Below are 22221 nucleotides of genomic sequence, written 5' to 3'. Positions count from 1 at the left end.
CTTGGGATTGTAATTGGAAATGCTTTCCCCTAGAGAGGATTGAGTTTGGTTTTCCTGAGTTCCGTGGTTGTTACTAACCTAGGTCCATTTTCTTCACCATCAAGGTCCTCATCCTAATGTTGCAGTTTCAGATTCTGTTCATCCAACCTTGAGACAGAATCAAAGCTTAGCATCTCAAACTAGCATTTCCCTCAAAGTGATCCCAGAGTTTTCCTTTTTTGCTTACTCTTCTCTTCAGCTTCGACTTATGGTTTATTCTCTCTTTCTCTTTTTCTCTCTTTCTCTGCCTAACTCTGCATCCCTGAAGTTTTCCCTTTCTTATGGATTGAGAAATATATTTTTATGACTGTAGGCTATAGTTTATCTAATAACTAAATATAATTTAGCCTTATCATCCAAACTATATGGACAGGTTAATTTCTCCAACACTCTGTTGGCTGATTTTAATTGTGCTTAGTATTTCACTTAATCTACTCTGTCATGTACCACATTTTATAGAAATTGTCAAATTTTCCATCTTTTAAGGGGAATATTTCATGTTTTCTGACATAGATACGTATTTTGCCCTCAATTTTTTTCTTTGGTCATTTCAACAGTTTTAGGAATACAGAGTTGTTGAATACATAGTATAAAGTATTGTTCTTCAAGTTGAAAGTTCATAAATTGTGTTTCAATAATAAGACTTAAGGGTAAATTTCTGGTGAAAAATAGCATAAAAGATGAGGCTGAATTTAATATTGATGGATTGATGAGGACAGGAGACACTTAAGTTATACTTATCAAAAAAACAAAAGTTAATCTTTTCTCATAGAGGAGAAAATGATATGATAAAAACTGTTGGAGAGGATAATAATTGTAAATAATATGAATTGAGTTAGGAGGAGACAAAGATCAAGGAAGCCACATTAGAAGCCTCTTTTCAATTAATCAGGTGTGATGACAGAAGGGCTGAATTAAATGATGACTAGGAGCTGGAAAGCAAAGCTGTTCTCTGAGAGGCTTAAGTATTGGTAGCATCTAAGGAGTTGAAGGAGGGAAAAGGAAGCAACATGCCAGTAATAATAATAAAGGTTATATTACTGCTATCAGTAATCCAAGAATGGAATCCTGAAGGTTTAATATTACTTGGATGCCATTGAGAATAAATACAAGTTGTTAGGCATCTTTACACTATTCCTGAAAAAGCATCATTTAAGATAGGAAAGCTTGGGTTTTCACACTGACTCTGCCACTTATTAACTGTGTGACCTACAGAAATTTACTCAACCTTTGGATCTCAACTTCCTCATATGTAAACTACAGGTGATAATGTGAGCCTTGCGGAATTATTTTTAAGGTTAAAAATGTATAAAAACTTTGTAACACCATGACTAAGGATGGTCACTGAACTATTTGACCAGGAATCTTGGCTGGGTCAGAGCTGAGGTTTGGATATGCAAGTGCACAGAGTTAGGTGACATCCAGCCATAGCCACATCCCCTGATTTACATGGTGTCCATGAGTCTATTGGGAAGGAACTTGAATCCTTTCCACTAGTAGGTCCATACATATACAGGCATGTATAATAGACTTGTGAGGGTAGCAGTTCAAGAAAAAGAAATAGACTAGTCAAGTGGTGATGCACAATGCTGTGAATAGACAAGGGAAAGAATCGTATGTGAAGCAGCTATACATTTGTGGACTCGTAGAGAATCAGGAAGAGGGGAAAAGAGTCGATGTCTTGCCATTTCCCCGGTATGGGCTACAGAAAGGGAAATTGTTAAAGTGGTATGAACAAGCTAATGGGATGTGAGAGATAATTTTGTTTGTGTGGAAGGTCCAATTGAAGTTAGATGTGATATTTTCCAGCTGTGCTTATTGGATCAGGAGCAGGAAAGGGCATAACAGGCAATGTGGTCTGGGAATCAAGGAAGTACAGAAAGGGCATGAGGACTGTGGCAGAGGGGAGTGATGAGGGAGAAGAGCATGGCCAGAAGTGAGGGGGTGGCAAAACGATAGAAGATAGGAGATGTAAAGATCAGGGAGAGGCATTCCAAAGAGGTTTCTGAAGGTGAAGCTGTTAAGAGAGATGGTGAGGTTTAGGTGTGGTTTATTATTAACTAAATGGAGTGGAATTGAAGATTCTAGTATTGATAGAATTGAGGAAGTGCTAGAGAATTCTTGTGTGTGATTGCAAAGGAAAGATTGGGTGCAGAGGAGTGAAAAATCAAGGAAGAAGATGGGAGAAAAGTGTCATTTTTCATTCAGGAAAACTATACCAAGCTCCTTCTATGTTTAGGCACTGTACCAAGTGCTTGGTTACAATGACAAATGAATGAACACAGTTCTCTCTCCTCTACTGAACTGAGCAATTAGACCATCATGGTTGCCCTGCCACCTTCTCTCTTTATGTCATAATCTGCTGCTAACTAGCTTCACCTTTTATTTTTCTATTTCCCAATTCCCTAGAGAGGAATTCGATTTGTTCAGTTCATCTTTTCAAACCCAGTCTAGAGTCTTGCTTGCTGGCTTCGTCAGCGGATTGGCAGCCTTTGTGTTGGTTGTTCAGCCTTGTTCAATCCTCCCTTGAAAAGTGTGTGTGTGGGGTTATTTGGTTCAGACATGGCCCTGTCCCCTCAGCAGGGGCTGTGATGTGGGCAGAGTACCCCAGAAAGCGGAGTCTGACATAAGGATTTCTGCTACTGTTTTTATTAAGGGAGGCAGAAGTGAATGTAAAAGGAACAGAAGTACTAGGAAGGGGAAAGAGCTGAATGGAAGGTGTGTTGCTGAATTAGACTATGTCATGTCTTACAACTGTTTTATGAAAGAGCTCATCGACTGCATCTCAGAACCATAGATAGCAGAGGAGAAAGGAGAAGTATGTGTTTCTCTTGTCAGCCAGTGGTTAAAGGTTTGCTCTATTGGGACCTAATTTTCTGGAAATTCCAGACTGTGCGTTGGTGCACACTAAGCAAGACCACTTGCACCTTAGTGCAAACAGGAAGGCCTGGGTGGGTGAGAAACATGCTGTGTGGCCTTAAAGTAAGTTACTGTCAAGTTCTGCCTGAGTGAAATCGTTGCAAAGCCATGCACAGCACGTTATTGCAGCAGCCGTTGAAACAAAAGACACATGAGGTTGAGAGATTGTGAATTGGTATATAAGAGGTGTTGGATACAGAAAGCAAGGATGGATAAGCTAGCTAAGGACCTGAGGGATTGGCCAGGGGTGGAGGTAGCAAGGCGGGGTCTCATCAGTTCCAAAGTATTAAACAGAACCATTCAAATAAAGCCCAAAAGATACTTATTGAGTCTCTACTCTCTATGAGAAATGAAACCTATATCCTCATACTGGCTATATAAATCTAAGCAAGAAGCTTTACCAGCAAATGGAGGAAATAGATGTATATAAATTCGTAATACAAGGTATCACATGTTAATATCATTATCTAGCACAAAGACAGCAAGAGGAACACAGAAGAGACAGCGGTGAATTATGCCTGGAGGAGGTGCAGAAGAGTCTTTGTGGAAGAGTAAACGTGGCTTTAATGATTAAAGTTAAAAGTTTAATAATAATGTGAGGGATATTTCTTTGTAAAATATCTGTAACAAAACCTTTAGAGCAACTTTAGCTCTGCATCTTTACTAAAATGACATGTTTACTTTTTAGATATCTCATAGTTAAAATGGAAATGAAAAAATGAAGCATTTAAAAACAACTTATTTTTCCCTTTTCGGAAAATGAGTATTTTTTTCATGTGATAGCACAATGCATCTAGGTTTATTTTAGGCATGGTATGCCAGAATTCTTAACCTAGTTTCTTAAAATGGAGTTAATATTCAAAATTGCATGCAACCCATCAATGTTTATTGTCATTGATTTTTAAAATTTTCCTTCTCCCTCCATGTAAAGAATAAATGAGCAAGTAGATGAAGAATTGAGTAGGGTGCAGGAAAAAAATACATAGGTCTTGAAATGAATTAGAGAGGTTAAGTATTTAAGGTTGGTAGATCAAAATTAGATGCTGCAGCCAGGTAATGCTTTCTTGTTCTGAATTAGCTTTCTGAAATAAATAAAATAAGGTTGAAGAGATGTTGTAAATGGGACAGACAGAACCCAGACTCTGAGAGACAGCAAAAGAGAGCTTAACAAACAAAGACAGGGATAGATATGACTCCTGGGCTAGTCTAATCATAACAGTGACCTGATTTTGCACCCTGACCAAAACTTTGTCTTAATTCCTTAAAATGTAACTGTGTCTCTCATTTTTAGCCTTGAGGATAGAGTCATTGCCTTCATATGTGGCTTGGCCAGTGGGGTTCACCATTCACTACTACAGCCTCATTTCAGTAACACAAAAAAATGTGTCATAGTACCATGTTTGCTTTTAATGCAAGCATATTTAACATATGCAAATATAATCACATTGCTTTACAAAATAAAGACATATATAAAGTAAATAAATAGTTCAGGCTATTCTATCAGTTGTTCCACTCAATGGATACATGGAGGTGGGAATTTGCCCTTTCCTGAGTTGGTCTCAGCTTCACTGACTTTTTACAGATTATAAGTATCTTGCTCAAAATTGGAATATGAATTGAGTATCAGCATATATATGTGATTTTTTTTGAGATAACATGGATCTCAAACTCAAGCCAGTTGGTTCACTCAGGCTCAACTGAAGAATCGTCAATCTGTCCCAATAATGGATGGAGAATGTCCTATGCTGGACTTCCTGAGACTATTCTGATGCTATACCTTTCTAAGGGATGTTGAAGGGTAAATTTGACCATATGAGATTTTCACTTTTAATATTGATTTTAGAATCAAGATGTAACTTGTATACAGCATATAGTTTTCAGTATGAGAAGGTCTACACCAAAAAGAGTAAATGTTGAAATGGCTTAAGAAGAAAGGGATGTGGTAATACTGAGTTGATGTTCCCATGAATAGCCTTATTATTACTTTCCCAGCAGTAGGCAAGGTGAGCAGATCTACTAAAACAGGAAGGTGCCATAGTTTTTTGAGGACCCAAAATTTGTAAGTGAAGGAATTCCTTTCTTTCCCTTCCAGTTATCTCATTTCCATAGTTTAGATCTTGCTCAGATTTCATCTTTTGGTCCTGGGAAGGCATCTGAGTGCCAACCATTTCCTAGGTATTGGGTTAAGTGCTTTACATAGTTTACCACATTAAAAATTCATAACACTGTCAAGAATTATTACTATCCCCAATTAACACATGAGGAAACCAAAGCTCTGAAGTCTTGGTGGTTTACTCAGTCAATCAATGAAGGAGTTGAAACTGGGATGCAGGTAGGTCTAACTGGAAAGCCCGTCCTCTTCCCAGCACACAATGTTTTATCCTTTGAATTTCAGACTCTCTGGTCTTATTAGGGTTTCTTGGGGTTGAGTTGAGTGCCCTTTGAAGGACTAACAGAGTTCATTTACTTTCTCCCTTGTATGAGAAGTCTTTTCTAAGAGCCCATGAGTTATAAGGCTGAACCTCTTCCAGTAGCATTGCCCAAAGTAGAATTTAGTATCACTGTTCTTTCCTTCATATGTATCTACTTGGACTTCATAAACTCTTTTGTCTTATAATTTTGGTAGCATTTAGGTAAAGCCCACATGTGAAAATAAATAGTTTAGTTTCCCTGATGCAAAGTTTAATTTAGCTCTCCAGTATGTTGCTTTTAGCTTGTTGTAGATATAATTGTTTACTTAATGAGGATGCATCCTTCTTTTCAGAGTACAGACTTTAAAATGAATTTCCATATATTTACATAAATTCCCTGGGGACCACTATAATGTGAACAAAGAAAGAATTGCCCAGCTGTGCACTGATTTAATGGAATTATGAAGCTTTAGGGTGTGGGCTTTGAAAAAGATATCAGGGGGAAATAGTCTCTGACACTGTTGGAGAAATAAACCATTAAATGAATTTGTTCTCACTCCAATAGAAGATGATTTTTCTAAGATTTCTTAAAAAAATCATCTTTGCAAAATCTTGTGAAAGTGCTGTACATTTCAGAAATCACCTGTTATTTCTAAGAATGGATGTTAATATTTTATTATAGCATTTTTTCATGTAGAAGCTTTAATTTTATTTTCATGTATTTAATTTTCATGTAGAAACTTCCGTTTTATTGAATACGCAGAGGATTGGCAAATGCCCTAGATCTCATGTGGTCAACTCAAAACCAATAGCTCTTTCCTCAGATACATTTACCTTTAAAATTAATAGGGGTCCTCAGCTGCATCTAGGCCAGAGTTTACTAATGTATGTCCTTCACACCTCAATCCCGAGTGAAAAGATCTAAGAAGGCATCAGCTTCTGAAGCTCAGGAATTTTATCATCTATTTAACTTTGAATCTTTCTTTAGATGGTGGTGTCCCAATTACATGGTGTTGTACTCTATCTGGTTCTATAGGTTGGTTAGAATAATATAATAGCAAGAGGAAGACCTCACAATTCTCTTGGCCTTGGGACATGGTGTTGTGAATTATAATACCTCAGCTTCAGCCCGCTGTCTATAAATGCATATCTTTGGTTCAAAGAGGTTTATACAAGACTATGAAGGGATCAATACTAATTTATATTCTGTGTTGGAAAAACAAGTGATAGTGAATCAATAGGTTCATCTTTTTGTATGAATACATAAATCAGTCAATATTTAGTAATATATAAAACACAGTCCATGGAGGATGCAGCAAAAGAATAAATATTTGTCTATGGCATTGAGTTTTTAGCATCTATACCAAAGAAACAATAGTAATAAATAGCTAACTCTTTTGTGCATCATCGTGTGCCAGGATTTTCTTTTTATTATCTACCATAAGCTTCACAACAACCTTATGACTTAGGCATTCTGATTATCCATTTTACAGATGAGAAAACAGAGTCACAGAATGGCTAAATGACTTGCCACACAGCTAGTGTGGGCCAGCCAGGGTGGCACTTTGATTCCAAACCTTATGCTGTTTTTCTCTAAAAAAAAAAAAGTGTTTTTTATTTTGGTAAAAAATGTACATATTGTGAAATTTACGTTTTAACAATTTTTAAGTGTACAGTTCATTGGCACGAAGTACATTCACATTATTGTGCAACCATCACCAACGTCCATCTCCAGAACTCTTTTCATGTTCCCAAACTGAAACTCCATGTCCATTGAATAATAACTCTCCATTCCTCCTTTCCCCAAGTCTGGGCAATCATTATTCTATTTTCTGTTTTTATGAATTTGGCTCTTCTAGGTACCTTATATAAGTGGAATCATACAGTATTTGTCCCTTTGTGTCTGGCTATTTCACTTAGAAAAATGTCTTTAAGTTTCATACATTTAGTAGCATGTGTAAGAATTTCCTTCCTTTTTAAGGCTGAATACTATTCCATTGTACGTATATACCACATTTTGTTTATCTATTCATGTATCAATGTACCCTTGGGTTGCTTCTACCTTTTGGCTGTTGAATGTGAATAATGCTGCTATAAACATGGGTGCTCAAATATCAGTTTGAGTCCCTGCTTTCAATTCTTTCGATTGTATATCAGAAGTGGAATTGCTATAGCCTATGATAATCCTACTTTTAATTTTTTGAGGAACTGCTATACTGTTTTCCATAGTGGTTACAATATTTTATATTTCCATCAGTAATACACAAGGGTTGCAATTTCTCCACATCTTTTTTCCCCCCAATAGCCAAACTAATTGTATTTCATTGTTGGTTTTGGAATTGCATTTCTCTAATAATTAGTGATGTTGAGTATCTTTTCATGTGCTTATTGGCTACTTGTAGATCTTCTTTAGAGAAATGTTTACTCAAGTCCTTTGTTCATTTTCGAATAAGGTTGTTTTGTTGTTGAGTTTGTAGAAGTGCTTTATATATTCTGAATAATTCCTTATCAGATAATGGTTTGCAAATATTTTCTCCCTGTCTGTGGGTTGCCTTTCACTATGATAATAGAGTCCTTTGATGCACAAAAGTTTTTAAATTTTGAGGAACTGCAATTTATATATTTTCCCTTTTGTTGCCTGTGCTCAGACCATAAGCTCGTAACCACTACACTGAAGCAAACAACCAAAATTGGCACATGCTAAATTATTTGGTACCAAACACATCTCCTGAGGATGAATTGAAGATGAGTGTTGGTGTTTTCATGGAATGTGTGAGGGAAGCAAAGACCTAAAACATTATAGATGAATTTATTTCATGTTTCTTGATCAATCTGTTTTTGCATAAGAATTGGTTAAGAAAAATAATGTTGATTCAACTGTGTGGCATCTCCCTGTCATTTCCTATGTATTTCTTGGGCATTCATTCAGGGAAGAGGTGGGGTAGGGAAGGGAGAGGTGGGTGCCTGGCCATGAATGGAGATAGATCTGCCAATGTTCTACAGGTAGACACATTGCCAGGATGTTTTCTGGTAGAAGTTTTTTTCAACCGAATTTAAAGAGGTGAAATAAAACCTCTCTGCAGTGTCGTTCAGGCCCGCTATTGGAAGCTCACTTTCCCTTGGAGTTGAACCAAGAGAGAAAGTAAGAGAGAAAAATGATCCTTTCGCTTGCCTTTTGCTCTCTCCCTGAAGCAGTGCCATGTCCTCCTGGGCAGTACTGGGTTGGGGTGGGGGGAAGATGGGCAGAGAACTGAGCTCATATCGTGCTCCTTCATCTGAGGAAGGTGCTGTGAGTGACTGAGGGTTCAATTAGAGCGCTGTGCTTCTAACTGCATACCCCCACATTTCTCCTTTAGGTTTTGAACTTGGATGCATGCAAGATAAAAGTTTTCTCCCCTTCGTACTGTTTGAGAATTATTGAGTAACTAACAAGAAAAGTTATTCTTCTTTAAGTATATGAATAAGCCTCAGATACTCACATTGGAAGCATATGCTTGCTCTAGGCTCTTAACAGTCTACATGTTTAAAGGAATCATGAAAAGGGTTTCCAACCAATGGTGATGGCTTGAGAACTGTCAGGAATTTGAGTAAGAGGTGCCCTTTTGTAAGCCTCCCAGAAGCGTTCACAGCCACGACATTAGTGTAACAGTTTCTTCCTCTTGCAATGGTTTGGGTAACAGGGGTGAGAGAAGAGTGTGATAAAGACGGGGCGTATAAGGAGGGACTTGTGGGCTCTCCTGCCTGCATTTCATGTGACTTCCTCCCTCCCAATCTGGAGACTGTCAGGTCTAAGCCCTGTATCTCGCTGTGAGCTCAGGGTCATAGTATCAGCTCCAGACTCCAGACACTTCGTTTCCCCTTCCAAGTGCTACTCCAGCTTGGCTTTAATCCTTTCCCACAAAGGAGCAATGGTGTCTCTGCTCCATGTCAAAAGCCATGAAGAAAAATCACATTTTGCAAGATAATTTATTATTCATTGTTTATGCTGTGTGCTAGGTGCTTTCATCATTTGTTAAATTCTGATCACAACCCTGAGATAGACTTTTATTACAGTAGATGTATCTAGGGGATACCTCCCAAGACCCCTAGTGGATGCCTGAAACTGCTCATAGCACCGAACTCTTATATACTATGTTTTTTCCTATACATTCAAACATATGATAAAGTTTAATTTATAAATTAGGCACAATAAGAGATTAACAACACTAGCTAATAATAAAATGGAACGATTAGAACAATATACTGTAATAAAAGTTATGTGAATGTGACATTAAGTCAAATAAGGATTACTTGCACTGTCATACTGTGGCACTTGATCTGATAACCAAGACGGCTACTATTAATAACTAGCAGGCAGGTAGCTTACACAGAGTGTAAGAAATGATTCATGTTACAGGCACTTTGGAGCAGGATATCATCACACTCCTCAGAATGGCGTGAATATAAAACGTATACATTATTTATGAATGGAATTTTCCATTTAATATTTTCGGACCACAGTTGAACGTGGATACCTGAAACCTCTGAAAACGAAACCGCAGATAAGGGGAGATTACTGTATTCCCTTTTGCTGTTGAGGAGTGAGGCTGGGTAGGGGAGGTGAACTTGCTCATGGTAGTTGAATGTGTGGAAGGCAAAGCTTACAGTCTGAGCAGGTCTCCCTGTTACACAGCCCATCCTCCTCCAGTTCTATGTGGGCAGGGACTCCTTCCTAGTCTTCTCTCTCTCTGACCTTTGACGCTCCTTCCTTTTAAACTCTCATTATAGATTCCAGGAACAAAAGACAAAAGGGATGCTTTATATGGAATTTGCTCACTGAAATTAGCAACAATTATTACCTTTTTGAGGAGAGAGTTGCTGTTTCTTCAGTGTCTTAGAATGACAACAGCAAGCTGGATACAATCTAAACAGTAGGGGATGGTCCTGTTCTGATAAACGAGTCCAGTACACACTCGGTTTGGCGTAACTGTTATCTCATCCTCTATCGCAGTCTACTAAGGGGATGTTCGATGCAGTTTTTACACTGCTTATGAAACCCATCGGCGGAAATCATTGCTGCACAGGTAGAGATAATATAATTCAGTGGCGATGAGGAAAATCTGCAAGAGAGAATTGCTCCCGTTCACGGTCAGGCCCATGGCAGAGTCTTGGCTTCTCATTCTGTGGCAGAAACAACTTCCCGACATATTTTGGTTTTCTTTCTCTGCAGCTTAGTTTTGGCTTATTCTTACTTGTTTTTATCGACAGAATGATTTTTCTTGTAGTCTCAGTGTCACGACATAATTATCTCCTGCCAAATCCAGTAATCAAGTGAATTAAAAGCATCGTTTATTGATTTTTAGAAAAAAATAGGTTTATTGTGCCTGACTTGTTCTTGAATAGGCTAACTTGATAGAAAAAATATATATATTAAGATTAGACAATGCCACTCGTAAATATAATTTACCTAATGATTTAGGAAATGTTATTTTCTTAAACCTAACACAAATGTCAACGGTTCTAGTCATTTTCAGATGATGTTTCCAAAATAGCAAAAAAAGACTTGACTTTGCCTTTTGAGAACTATAGCTCAGGCATTGGACAACTTCTTTAGCATCAGTGTTGTGTGTGTGTGTGTGTGTGTGTGTGTGTGTGTGTGTGTGTGTGAAGAAAACTACAATCAGGTAGGAAATGTTCCACTTGGTAGCTGTCATCACAATCTATTATTGGATATTAAAAGGGCAGCCGTATAAGTTTTTTAGAGGGTCAGTGGGCATTTAATGAGTGCTTCTATGAAGTAGGCGTTGTGTAGACGCTTCCATATAGTCTCATGGAAAATTCACAACTGTATGAACTGGGTCTGATCTGAGTGAATCACCACCCATAACCCCACCCCTGCATTTTTTGCTTCAGGCTCAGTCTGGTTGGACTTATTCTCAAGCAGCATTTCTACCCTGTGTCTCCAGTCACAGGAAGGTGAATGATATTCCCTGGTGGGTTTCATGATTTCAGTGGGAAGACATTTCTTCTCACATATAATTCAGAAATCACACCCCAAACTCCAGCTAGTCTGCTTTTATGGATTTTGTGGGGGAAAAAGTCAGCTAATTTCCACACTCCCCTGATCTTGTTATTTTCATTATCACACTTCCCTGCATTTCCTAGTTTCAATTAGGACTGAAAACAATGTACCACAGTTGCACGCCAGTCTCTTTTCAGAGTGCTTCCCTCTCCTTGGAGGAGCAGCATCCCTTCTTCTTGCTGACAAGGTCAAGAAGCTCATCGGGCCTCTTGCCATTTATTAGGTGTGGGGACTCTTAAAAACTGGGCAACCTTTGGAAACTTATCTAAAATTTGAGGTTAGTGTTTAGACTGAACTTCAAAAACAATTGAAGCTTTGCCTATTGATACCCTTTTTCAGCTTTAGCAGCCAGAACTGTGAAATGTTGAAGTGGACCATAGTGGCCTGTAAATATTCATGATTCCTGTTAGAAGAGCATCACCATCTCATCATAAAAGAGTTCATTCAGTTAGACCCTATGCGAGAAGATGGTGAAACATCCTAATTCAGAAGAATCCCACATCTACAAAGATTCATCTTTAGCTGTTGTGAATACTCTGTATCAGAATTTGAGAACATGAGCAATAAAGTTTGAAGATTGTTTCTTTCTTTGTGTCAGTCTCCCCCTTACATAAACATATGCCCACATGCACACATGTGCAAAGGATACACAAAGAACAGAATCAAGGGAGTGGATGATGTGGGATATCCATATTTTAATTCATAATTTTGTGTATTGGAATTAAAAAATAAGTACACATTTCCTTTAAAATTTTGTAAATAGTTTAAAAATAAAGAAGTAGCTAGTTCTAGAGTAATCAAAAGAAAGCTTATACTTCCTCTGCTGAGAATAAAGAATATTCTCAGGGTATACTAGCCATTACTGCTCAGAGGCTTAACTTTCACTTGAACAAATGTCTACACTTGCATAATCAGGTACTAAAATAATTCTCACATTAAAGCAAACATTATTTATCTGCCAGACTACATGACAAAATAGTTTTTGAGTGGTTTATATAATTATACATTTTTTGACGCTGGTCAAAAGACAGACGTGCCAATTTAGTACATATTTTTGTATTATTTTTATGTGTAAGTAAAGACTAAAAATAGGTGATCTTTTAAAGTTTGTCATTTCATTGTGTCATCCTTAGTAAATTATAGCTACACAATGGATATTATAAAAACATTTTTTTTTGATAAGACAATACTCTATAGCAGTAACGTGTTCTTTTATGCAAATGTCATAAATATCTGGATCATTGACAGAATTGGAAAGAAAAAAAATAGCCTAAAGTCTTTGGAATCTTCTTTAAAATTACTATTAGTTTCAGGTGTACAAAACAACATAATGATTAGACATTTACAAACCTCAATAAGTCTACTACCCATCTGACATCGTACATAGTTATTACAATACCACTGAATATATTCCCTATGCTGTACTTTATATCTCCTGACTTTATATTACATATATATGATATTAATTATAGTTGACATTGAATATTATTTTATATTAGTTTCAGATGTACAGTACAGTGGTTAGGCATTTATATAGTTTATGAAATGATCCCCCTGATAAGTCTAGCACCCATCTGACACTATACATAGTTTTTACAATATTATTAACTATATTCCCCATACTATATTTCACATCCCATCCCCATGACTATTTTGTGACTTCCCAATCCCTTCACTTTTCTCAAATATACCCCCAAACACCCTCCCATCTAGCAAACATCAGTTTGTTCTCTGTATCTATGAGTCTATTTCTATTTTGTTTGTTCATTTATTCTGTTCTTTAGATTCCACATATAAGTAAGACCATTTTTCTTTCTCTTGTTTTGACTTATTTCACTTAGCCTAATATCCTTTAGGTCCATCCATGTTGTTACAAATTGTAAGATTTCATTCTTTGTATGGAAGAGTGATACTCCACTGTATACATGTATCACATCTTTTTTATCCAAAAGTCTATTGATGAGCATTTCAGTTGTTTCCATATGTTGGCTATTGTGAATAGCGCTTCAGTAAACATAGGAGTGCATATATTTTTTCAAATTAGTGTTTTAGATTTCTTTGGATAAATAAATACCCAGAACTAGAATTGCTGGGTTATAAGGCAGTTATATTTTTAATTTTTTGAGGAACCTCCATAGCTGTTTTTTTTTAAATGGGTACACCAATTTGCAATCCCACCAACAGTGCACAAGGATTCTCCTTTTTCTACATCCTTGCCAACAACTTTTGTTTGTTGATTTGTGGAGGATAGCCATTCTGATAGGAGTGAGGTAGCATCTCATTGTGGTTTTTATTTGCATTTCTCTGATGGTTAGTGACATTGAACATCTTTTCATATGTCTATTGGCCATCTGTGTGTTCTCGTTGGAGAAATGTCCACTCAGATCCTCTGCCCATTTTCTAACTGGATTATTTGTGGGATTTTTTTTGGTGTTAAGTTGTGTGAGTTTTTTTTTTTTTTTTTTTTTTATAACTTTTGGATATTAACCTCTTTTTATTGGAAAATATCTTCTCCCATTTAGTAGGATGTCTTTTTGTTTTGTTGATGGTGTCCTTTGCTGTGTAAAAACTTTTTAGTTTGATGTAGTCCCATTTGTTTATTTTTTCTTTAGTTTCCCTTGCCCAAGGAGATATATGAGTAAAAATATTGCTGAGGGTGATGTCTGACAGTTTATTTCCTATATTTTCTTCTAGGAGTTTTATTGTTTGGGGTCTTATACTTAAGTCTTTAATCCATTTGGAGTTTATTCTTTTATATGGCATAAAAATGTAGCCCTATTTCATTTTTTAGCATGTATCTGTCCAGTTTTCCCAGCACCATTTGTTAAAGAGACTGCCTTTACCCCAATGTGAATTCTTGCTTTCTTTGTCATAGATTAATTGACCATATAGGCATGGACTTATTTCTGGGCTCTCTATTCTGTTCCATTGATCTTTATGTCCCTTTTTATGACAATATCATGGTGTTTTGATTACTATGGCCTTGTAGTATAATTTGGTATCAGGTAGTGTGATACCCCCAGCTTTGTTCTTCTTTCTCAGGATTGCCATGGCTATTCTGGGTCTTTTATGATTCCATATAAATTTTAGGATTATTTGTTCTAGTTCTGTGGAAAAAAAAATGCCATTGGTATTTTGATAGGGATTTCATTGAATCTATAGATTGCTTTGGGTAGTATAGACATTTTAACTATATTAATTCCTCCTATCCATGAGCATGGTATATGTTTCCAGTTATTTGTATCTTCTTTAATCTCTCTCTTCAATGTCTTATAATTTTCTGAGTACCGGTCTTTTGCTTGTTTGGTTAAATTAATTCCTAATTTTTTATTTTTTTTTTTTGCTGCAATTGCCAATGGGATTATTTTCTTAATTTCTCTTTCTAGTTCATTATTAGTGTATAAAAAATGCAATTGATTTCTGAATATTAATTTTGTATTCTGTTATTTTCCAAAATAAGTGATCAGTTCTAATAGTTTGTTTTGCTGTGAAATCTTTTACTGAAATCTCTTTTTCACCATTACATGGATGCAAGAACACATAATTTTGTTTTTAAATTAAAGCAGTTCTTATTTATTAAAAAAAATTATGGTTTCCCCCTGCCAATGTTGGAGGAGCTTTATCTGGGAAGAAAGTGAAGTTTGTCTTCACAGAATTTGTTCACCTTTCTTTTCTCTTGGGATAGTTATCTTTTCTGGTTCTAGGATATTTATGAATCCTTGCTTTCTTTTTGGAATGCCTCTGATAACCTCATTTCCACTTAGATGCTCATATCTGGTAGCATGTTGTCTTCTTATCAGGGATTATGTTTTTAAGTCAAAGGGTTAAATCTCTAATGGTTGAATATTAATCTTCAGAAAACAGAAGACAGTTTGGGAGAAGATCATTTCCCAGTGAGTCAGAAATAATAAAATGAACATGTATTATCAGAGTGTGCTTTCACCAATCTTGAATCTTCCCATAAAATATGTTTTGCTAATACTGTTGGAGAAAGAATATATGTTGGATGGACCTTCTATGTTATATTCTGGTAGTAAAATATTTTGATATTCCCTTGTTTACATTTTATTTTTGCTAATATTATCATAATAATTTTAAAGTTCAGATTTTAGCCTGTTATGAGTTAGAATAATTTGAATTTAAAAACAATGTAGTTCAAATAATATTTTATTTCAATATCTTATTAGTATATTTAAAACATCCAAAGACTTGGAATCACTGAAGAATCTCTCTGAAACATTACACTGCATGAATAATAATAGCAAAAATATTTATTGAGCACTTAGAATGTGCCAGACACATTCTTTTTATAGATTATATTTTTTAATTAGTTTGCAAGAACTGTATGTGGTTGGAACTAACTCCCCCTCTTTATAGAAGAGGAAGGTGAGGCTGAGAAAACCCCTAAATTAGTTCAACATTCAAAGCTGGGGAGTGGCAAAATCAGAATTTGAGTCTGGTTCTGTTTCACTCTGTAGTCCTTTACCACTAATCATTATAGTCTAGATCTAATGATATGACATACCCAGCCTTATTAAGTGCCAACTTACCAGTCACTGCCCTCAGATACTTGTACCTTTCCCCCATCACTTACTCATGTTTAAGTGGCCTGTCCAATTTTGCACAGCTTGGAAGTAGAAAAGCCAGGTCTCAAATACAGCATTGTGTAGTATTCCTATGACATGATGCTAATCTCTCAGTCAAGACAAGTATGATATAAAATAGGTAGAATTCTAGAGATATGATCTTTGGTGAAAATTCACCCAGAACACCCTTAGTTTGGATTCCCTTTAAAACAAAGGGAAGTTTATAATTCACTATTTTGCACTTATTAAGGCATTCGTTTAAAATCATAATGAAACTTTCTACTTGCCACACAAAATTTCTAGGTTAAATGACATCTACCCTATATTTTGTAGCACTTTATAGCAAATTATTTTGGTTTGCTTGCTAGAACTCACAAACAAAACTCTCCATTAATTAAAATGATTTACTCAACATTAAAGTTTAGCTGTTTAGGTTATCTTGAATAATTAATAACGAATAAGGTTCTCGTGTATTAACAAATGAGTGAGAAGTTGTGGGATGAGGAAAAGGAGAAAGGATTTAGGAAGGGAATATAATTTTCTTGACTAAGAGATAAGATAGTCTAGCTATAGAGATGCCAAATATAACAGGATCAGATTGGTGGCTAAAGTCATTTTGGGTGGGTCTCATTTTGATGGCACTCCTTCTCAAACTGGAAGACTGAAAGCAACTCTTGATTCCCGAGGGGTTCACATAATTCTGTTTTAAAGTTCGAGTTTTACTTTGCATTTTGCCTTCTTTATCAACAACTATTCACTACCACTTCCCTAGCAGCTTCAAAAGGGTACTCCCATCACCCCAATCTTTCCAAAGCAGGAATCTCTATACTCCACTGTATACTCTAGTGATGACCTTCTCCATCAGCCATTGACAAGCCTTGAGAACTTTCAGCCATGAGGAGCAGGTGAAGCTTGTGGGGTGAGGGACTTTCTTTGTGGGAAAAGAGGGTAGGAAGCACTACCTTTGTGTCTGGGATATCAGTTTTGTAGTGATTCGATTAGTTGGATTAATCATATTCCATGACACACTGATTTTTAAAGCAATCACATTTCCTAATACAGTTTTAAAATGTAACACCCATTGTATTAGATTACTAGGGCTGCCATAACAAAGTACCAGAAATTGGGTGGCTTAAAACAACAGAAATGTATAGTCTCATGTGACTGGAGGCTGGTAGTCTACAATCAAGTTGTCAGCAAGGCCATTCTATTTCTGAAGGCTGTAGGGAAAACTCCGTCCTTGCCTTGTCCAGCTTCTGGTGGTCCCTGGCAATCCTCAGCATTCCTTGGGCTGTCACTGCACCACTCCAATCTCTACCTCTGTCTTGACATCCTCACCTGGTCTTATTCCCTGTGTCTGTGTGTACTGTCTTCTTATGGGAACACCAGTCACTGGATTTAGGGCCCATCCTAATCCATCCCTATGACTTCATTTTAACTAAGTATGTCTGCAAAGACATTTCTAAACACGGCCACAACCTGACACTCCATGTGAACACTAATTTGAGGGGGACACTGATCAATTTACTACAGAGTGTTAGTCTATGTCAGGCATTGGCTTGGCACTCAGGACATAATAATGAGCAAAACCCACAGTCTATTGAAGGACGTGTGCTCTTTGAGATCCTTTGGGAGGGGAAATTGATCATGTCAAGAAGTTGGAAAAGCCTTCCTGGATAGTGAGGTTTAAGTTGAAATATGAAAGTCAAGCGGGACATAGATAAGTAGGTGAAGAAGGGACAGCAGAGTGTTCTAGACAGAGGGAATAGCAGGTGTACGAGTAATTGACCTATGGTGACAAGGAACACATTACAGAACCAAAATACAGCCACTGTATCTGGTATTTCTCATACTTTATAGCATTAAAAATGAGAATATGCCCAAACTCTGGTCTTTAAATATGATATTCTGCTAAAAGTAGACCAGGTCCTTTGGAGAAATAGCTGACTCTTGGTTCAGAGTAGGAAATATACTAGATATCTATCTTGATAGATACCAAAGAATAGGGAAATTAACACACTACTGGAGTTGTGTCAAAAGGATGTAAGAGCCAACTTCAAGAGAATCTTAAAAGCCAAAGATGGGATAATTTGAATATCTATGGGAAATTATTGAAAGACACTGAAACACATCACATTAAAACATGGGAGCAAAATGATATTGAAAAACTTGCTTTTAACCTTTGACGGCTGCTGGAGAACCAATTCATTATTCTGAAAACCTGTAAATAAGAGGAAAGAATCAAACATTTACTTCTGTTTCCTTTATCAGTGTCTTCAGGATAACCATAAATTTGCTGAAGACAGATTTCTGTCCACAGAAGTATGTCGGCTAATAGATGACAAAGGAATAAAATATCATCACATTTTAAACCTCTTATGAAATAATGAGTGGATGTAGGTATTTATTGATCACCGATGGCTATTTATATCACTAAAAGAAAGACAGCTGAATATTATGTACCTCTACAAACATCTTACCCCATATTTGAACCTGAATTAATGCTTCTACATATAACTACAATTTACAGGAATTTGTTAAATGATGTGATAGAGATGCAGTCAGCAGAATCTTAGAATATAATAAGCTATGCAGGAATAAATTATCTGATTTCTTTAACAAATGAATTACGAGGAGATAAATGAGGAAGGAGGGACCTATCAATTAAAAAAGAAAAAGACCTATCAAAAAATGCAATATGTGGATCTTGTTTAGATCCATATCCAAACCAACCCAATGGTAAAACAACAATAACAGCAAAACCCTACATGTCTTATACAATAAGAGTTCAAATGCAGTTTGGGTATCTGATGACATTAGAGAATATTTCTTTTAGGAGGCAAGAATAATGATATTTTGATTATGTTTAAAAAAAGAGTTCTTATCTTTTCAAGATACATACTGAAATATTTATGAATGAAATAACATACTAGCAAGGATTTGCCTCAAAATATTTCCATTGTTGTGGGAAAGGAAAGAAACAGATGGTAGAATAGATGAAACAGGCAAAGCCTCAAGTTGAAGGGTTTTGTAGCTGCTTGACAGGTGCATGGGGAAATCATATTTCATTTTTTTTGGATTCTCTGCTTTTGTCAATGAAAAGTAAAAGAAAGGAGACAAACATCAGTTAGAAAACAGAAAAAAAGAACATTCCTTTGTGAATTCTCACTTCTCTTCTATGCCATTATATTTTTGTGCTCTGACTCTGGTTAGTGCTGGCTTCCTCTAGAGTGATCATAAAGGTAACGAATCTGTTGTGTCTCAAGGCAGGGAACCTGGTAGAGCTACAAAGTCGAGATCTCTTGAGGTCTTTTAAGTGTTGAATTACCAAGTTCCACAGGAAATTGTGAAAGGTGAAGACTACAGGAAACTGTGAAGAAAGCTGTATACTTTCTTTTTTCTTTCCTTTCCTTTTTTTTTTTTTTTTTTAATTATTATGTTTTAAAGATTTTATTGGCGAAGGGGAACAGGACTTTATTGGGGAACAGTGTGTACTTCCAGGACTTTTTCCAAGTCAAGTTGTTGTCCTTTTAGTCTTAGCTGTGGAGGGTGCCATTCAGCTCCAGGTGGTCCAGTTGCCGTTGTTAGTTGCAGGGGCCACAGCCCACCATCCCTTGCGGGAGTAGAACTGGCAACTTTGTGGTTGAGAGGATGCACTCCAACCAACTGAGCCATGCAGAAGCTCAGCAGCAGCTGAGCTCAAGGTGCCGTGTTCAGTCTTATTTGCAGGGGACAGAGCCCACCATCTCTTGTGGGCGTGGAGGAGTCCAATTGTCAACCTTGTGGTTGAGAGTCCATTGGCCCACTTGGGAATCGAACCAGCAGCCTTCAGCATTAGGTGAACAGAGCTCCAACCGCCTGAGCCACCGGGCTGGTTCTTTCTTTCTTTCTTCTTTTCTTCCTTCCTTCCTTCCTTCCTTCCTTCCTTCCTTCCTTCCTTCCTTCCTTCCTTCCTTCCTTCCTTCTTTTTTCTTTCCCTACTTACTAAGGGAAAGATAAACCCAAGAGAGAATGCGCATGGCAGACCGTATTTCTTTTTTCCTTTAACATAGCAAATTGAAAATAAAAATAGCTCAGCAACTTAAACAATGAGTCCTTGATTTGTTTTTTGGAAAAAACAAACAAACAAAAAAAACATATTATGTACACAGTACTTTTGAGTAATCAATGTTCACTTAAAACACTGCTTATATGATTTTGACTGTTCTTATTTTCTGACATTAATTGCTACTTGAAACTTTAGTCAAGTTAGATGTATTTGTTCTTAAATCACTTGAGTTCCTTTCACACTGTCTGATGGCTCTAGAAGAAGTTAGATTTGGTGTCATTTTCTAGTCTATCAGAAATATCTTGTGGTGAAAAAAAAATTCCTTATGGCTTATATATACTGTTAAAGGCACAGAGAGGAGATGGTGAAATTGTCAATATTTTCTCATTATTACAATATATTAAGCACATATGGCAATCATAAAAATAAATAAAATCATAAACTCATTAATCAAGATATACTATAAATAAGTATGCCTTAATAAAATACAACTTATGGAAATCAATCAAGAAAGTAAATATGTGGACAACGCCCAAATTTATTTCCAGCTTTAAACCTGTCTCTTGAACTCTAAAATGACAAATTGACTTCTGGGCATTTCCATCAGGATGACCTTCCCACAAACAACTAAAAATCAAGAAATTTAATTGAGTTCATTTCTACATTTATTTATTGAACCCCTTTCAGGAGACGTGTTAAAAGCCGAGGACACAAAGAAAACAAAGATTCAGCCTCTAAAGTGGTCATAAAAAAACCTTCAGTTACAGTTGCATCAAAACTTTTACTTTCTTCTGAATTCCATGTCTTAGCTGATGGCAACACATACTCCCCAAAGCCAGAAACATTTGAATCATCTTTGACACATTTTCTCTCACAACTGACATTCAATTCATTTCCAAGTCTTTTTTTATTCGACTTCTAAAAATTCCCTGATTCTGTACCCTCCCCTGCAGTCCTGCTGTTGCTGACGAGTTTTACACTCTGTCATCTTTCTCCTGGCCTATTGCAAGAGACTCCTAAGTGGTTTCTCTGCTTTTAAATTGTCCCCTCGCCTCCCTGCTCAACCACCCTTCTCCACAACCAGAGTTGCTTTATAAAAACAAAAATTGGATCATATCGCAATCCTGTTTTAAAACCTTTTTAAAAAGCATTGTATTAGGTTGATACAAAAGTAATTGCAGTTTTTGCAATGATTTTTAACCTTTGAAACTGCAATTACTTTTGCATCAACCTAATATACCTTTGAAGTATTGGATACCTTTCTGCAGGAGCCACGCTCAAGCCTTGTATCACAAGCAGGTGATACAAGGGAAAAAACAGCGCCAAGTAGAAGCCTAGGAAGACCCCACACCCTATCAAAAGGAGACTAGTGGGAGTGCTGGAGGGCTGGGCCCAGTTTTGCCAAAACTTTTACTATTTTTTTTCATCAGAAACTAGAACTCCTAATTTTTATTGAAGTCTCTTGGGTTTAAAATATTGGCTCATATTTTGAAACCACTTTGCAAAACAAATTATATCTGTGGGCCAGTTTGTGACCTCCTGCTTTTTTGCTTTGAACCTCTCAGCATATATTGGTATAGCAAACGCCTATTCTCCAATTAGGACACAGATCAAATGTCCCTTAATCTGGGAATCCTTCTCCATTTCTAGTCAGAATTAATAGCCCCTGAGTCTAAACTTCCATAAACCTCAGCTGAACTCAAATTTAATAGTAAAAAACGATAACATGCTTGATTTAAACAATAGATTCTATTGATGTCAGAAGAAAAGAGAAACTTGTGATTTTCGCATCCTAGTCAAAAGTTATGAAGTAACAAACAAGTAAAAACTCCAGAATAAATAACTTTTTGGATAAACAAGAATTTGAAAGGAGCGAAAGGGATTCCATTCAAGATCACAGAGTGAATCCATTTCAAACACCTCCCTCTTCACCAAACACACTCAGTCACAATATGGAGAAACACAACCTGGCTCACTGCTCCACTGGGTGAGGGAGGAGCAAATACAAATATTTCAGATATACAAAAAGAGAATTTATTCTGCCAATGACTCAACAAAAATCTGGCAAAAGTTGTAGTTAAAGAAAGCTGAACCCAGAAATTAGGCATGGGGTATAAAAAACATTGAGCACAGAAACTGAAAAAAATATGTTGGTTG

The 22221-nt window shown here is 36.6% G+C and overlaps 1 long non-coding RNA gene across 3 annotated transcripts in view; it reads left to right on the top strand.

Annotated features, from left to right (window-relative positions):
• LOC109455413 (uncharacterized) overlaps window positions 1-22221 on the top strand; it is a 264779-nt gene that overhangs the window by 5454 nt on the left and 237104 nt on the right. The window lies entirely within an intron of this gene.

The sequence above is a fragment of the Rhinolophus sinicus genome, linkage group LG05, assembly GCF_036562045.2.
Source record: "Rhinolophus sinicus isolate RSC01 linkage group LG05, ASM3656204v1, whole genome shotgun sequence".
NCBI lineage: Eukaryota > Metazoa > Chordata > Mammalia > Chiroptera > Rhinolophidae > Rhinolophus > Rhinolophus sinicus.
Note: the sequence above shows the minus strand (reverse complement) of the source record. Positions and strands in the feature narration are given on the sequence as shown.